This window comes from Pseudoliparis swirei, chromosome 19 (genome assembly GCF_029220125.1).
Source record: "Pseudoliparis swirei isolate HS2019 ecotype Mariana Trench chromosome 19, NWPU_hadal_v1, whole genome shotgun sequence".
NCBI lineage: Eukaryota > Metazoa > Chordata > Actinopteri > Perciformes > Liparidae > Pseudoliparis > Pseudoliparis swirei.
The window spans coordinates 23344706-23348192 of record NC_079406.1 but is presented as its reverse complement, the minus strand read 5'-3'; positions in this window follow the sequence as shown (position 1 = coordinate 23348192).

The window sequence follows — 3487 nt, the reverse complement described above, 5'->3', positions numbered from 1 at the left end:
ACATGAAGTTTTAGAAACCAACCATTAGAGCCCAGATATCATCAATTGTTTTAATAGTTGTACTCCTTAATTCGAGTGGCCATAGTTATGAGAGGAAAAGTTCGATGGCTTGTGACGTACAATGAGTCCCAGGTTGGGCACAAACTGACGGACGTTGTTCGCGGTCAGCACCTTGAAGCCCTTTTTAAAATTAAACTGGAATGGCACTCAGTAGAGTGCATACCTTCGCATATCACAAGATTGGGCATTGAATTATGAACATGTTGGCATTAGTTGCATGCCAATTAGATAACAATTGACCGCGCTATGGTAAAAAGAAGATGTTGACCTTTTCATGACCTTGACCTTGACCTTTGACCCGATCGATCCCAAAATCAAATCAAATGGTCCCCGGATAATAACCAATCATCCCACCAAATTTAATGCGATTCGGTTCAAAACTTTTTTTGTTATGGGAGGAACACGCATACAAATAAATAAATAAATAAATACACGGCGATCAAAACATAACCTTCCGCATTTTCAATGCGAAGGTAATGAAAGAGACGGTCTTAAGTGGTTCCACATTTTAATTATGTGAGGCAAACTTGAAAGACAAAAAAGGAGAAAATGTGATCACAAGGCAACACAGCCAACGGGCATGATGGACCCGTTGGTCCATATTTCAAGCTGCTGTGCAGGGTTCAGTTAGCGCAGTCAACAAACCGGAGCACCGCGGCATCCGTAGCCGATTTAAGCTCAAAGATCACGGTTCTCATACCACCGATGTGTTTTGGATAGCTCCCATTCCTCATACAGCGAGACATTAATACTGCTAGATGGAGCAGTTAGTGCACTATGTTGATCTGCACTTCACACATTTCATTTATTTCCACTTCACACATACACACACTTTGCATTTTGCACACTCTGTCTAGATTTAATATTGTTATATTTAATTTAATTTTACACTGCAGTCATGAGTATTGTATTGTGTATGCATATATGTTGTATATATATATATACATATATATTTTATTTTGTATTTTATATTTTACTTTGTATACTTTGTTTAGTCATATAGTTATATTTGTTTGTGTGTGTGTATATATAGACATATATGTTTCATTTTATATACATATATATACTTCATTTTGTATTTTATATTTTACTTGTATACATCTATATCTTTCATCCCTGTTTTTTATATTTTATATTTTATTCTCGTGTGTTTAGTTTATTGGTGCTGCTACTGTGACGACAAATTTCCCCTTGGGGATTAATAAAGTATATATCTATCTATCTATCTCTATCAGTTCCATTTCCTGCCATGATCACGCCGAGCGTTTTCTACACCGATTTGCCGGAGAGTCAACCAGCCCAAATGACTATACTCGTGGCATCCACAAATTGGGATATGGTGTGTATTACATAAATAGGGTGTTTGAGCACCTAAGTCACAGGGATCAATGTGTCCATCTGTGTCCTCTGTGTGCCTCGCCTCGGATTAACCAGAGCTGGAACAGTGCGGGGTCACCGTGTGTGCCACCTAATTTACAGCTGACATCTCATGTCTCCCACTGTGGGGATGGCATGATGGGAGACACGGATGCCTTCAAAGGTCTGGCATCACGATACATTTGGAAACAATACTCGTTGCAGTGCATAAACCGGATGATTAATTGCAAAGTGTTCCAAACCTTTTAGGGCAGAGCCCGGTGAGGTGCTGAATTCACGTACAGCTGTGACTGCCCCATCAAAATGGTCATCTCTGTGCTGACTAGTGGCAGAAAGAAGAAGCCACTCGTCGTCATATTGGTTATTCAGTTCTTTTTCTGTGGTTTATTGCAGTATATTCTTTAATTTATACATTTAAAAAAAAGTATATATATATATATATATATATACATATACATATATATATATACATATACATATATATAATAAATATATATATAAATGAATAAATAAATAAGTATATACTGTATGTATATATATATATATATATATATATATATGAAATTAAAACTAGCCGAATGGACTGATCCTTGCATAGCAAACTATTATAAATTGATCAGGAATCAACAGTTGGGCATACTTCCCCTCACTTTGCACTCTTGTAAACAGTGTTTGTATGCATGGCCAGTTATATTATGTTGATATATTATAATATTTTCAAATTTGAAATACCAAACAATGTCAATTTCTGAGCGAAATGAAAAGACTCCACCAGGGTTTTTGTTTTTTTTGTTTATCAAACGTGAAGTAAATGTCCAGATGGTGAGCACAAAAAACTAGTTTTGACTTCAAAACAGTGAACAGAATATTATCCACGCAGTATTTACAGCATGCTGTATATCAAAGATGCACCATCGAGGCCAAACTGTCTCATACTGACACAGCGAGGTCTGACAAATTGTCCACAGTCGTGCACATTTAGCGTGACAGCGTCATAAAAAAGAAAAGAAGAAAGAAAAAAAAAGAATACACAGCAGGGTCAGCGGTGTGCCAAAGTAAAGAAATATCATTCCCAGAAGCTTGCAAGGTTAGCCAGAGGGCAGCCAGGACGGGTGTTTAGTTTGGGAGATGGAATCAAACAACAGCCACAGAATGGAACAGATACAGAAACGTAATTCACCTCGCATCAGGAAAAACACTGGCGAGACCAAAAGGAGTGTACGGTAGCGGTTCAGTACGGGGCTGGAGTGCAATATTCAAGTGAATATTAAATGATAGGGGTGAAGTGTTTTTCAATAAATAAAGCAACTTTTTTTTCTTCTCTTCCTTCCCCTCTCTCTCTCTCCGAGAGAGCCGGAGATAATTTGATCTGAGAGTGGTTCACCTGGGAGAGCTGGCGGTTCTGACTGCAGCAGGATTTGTGAACTGGCTCCAAGGCAAGTTCAGCAGAACACACAAACTCTTATTAAACTTCCTGTTTTCACCAAGTGAGAGCACGCACATCCACGTGCTGACACACACACACACACACACACGCTCACACACATAATAATAATGTCGCGTTTAACTCGTCTTTTTGACCCCTTTTGTGTTTGTTGTTTGGAACAAATTGTGTAAGTAAGTAAGAAAGTAATTTACTTGCCATAAGTACATACATAACGTATACATACTGACAGACATTAACAACAGAAAAAATGTACGAATGGAGGACCGTCCAAAGACCGAGGTCTGTAGGCTCCTCTGAGATGAGGAGTTGGACGGCCCCTCCCCTAACCCTTTAGCCCCGCCCCTCCCAACTACTACAGGCACACAGACAGTACAGACACATATGGATGAAAACATAAAATGTCGTACAAGCAACAACAACAAAACCAGAACAGGAAAAAGAAAACCAAAAGAAAAAGAAAAAGAAAGAGACATAGTAAAAATTATAATAAAAGACAAATGTGAACTACTGATAACTTAGAAAAAAATAATAATATCACGAACATCAAATTATGTATATACATTTTATTTTAAATATTTTTCCTCTATTGTACTGTGCCGCCAG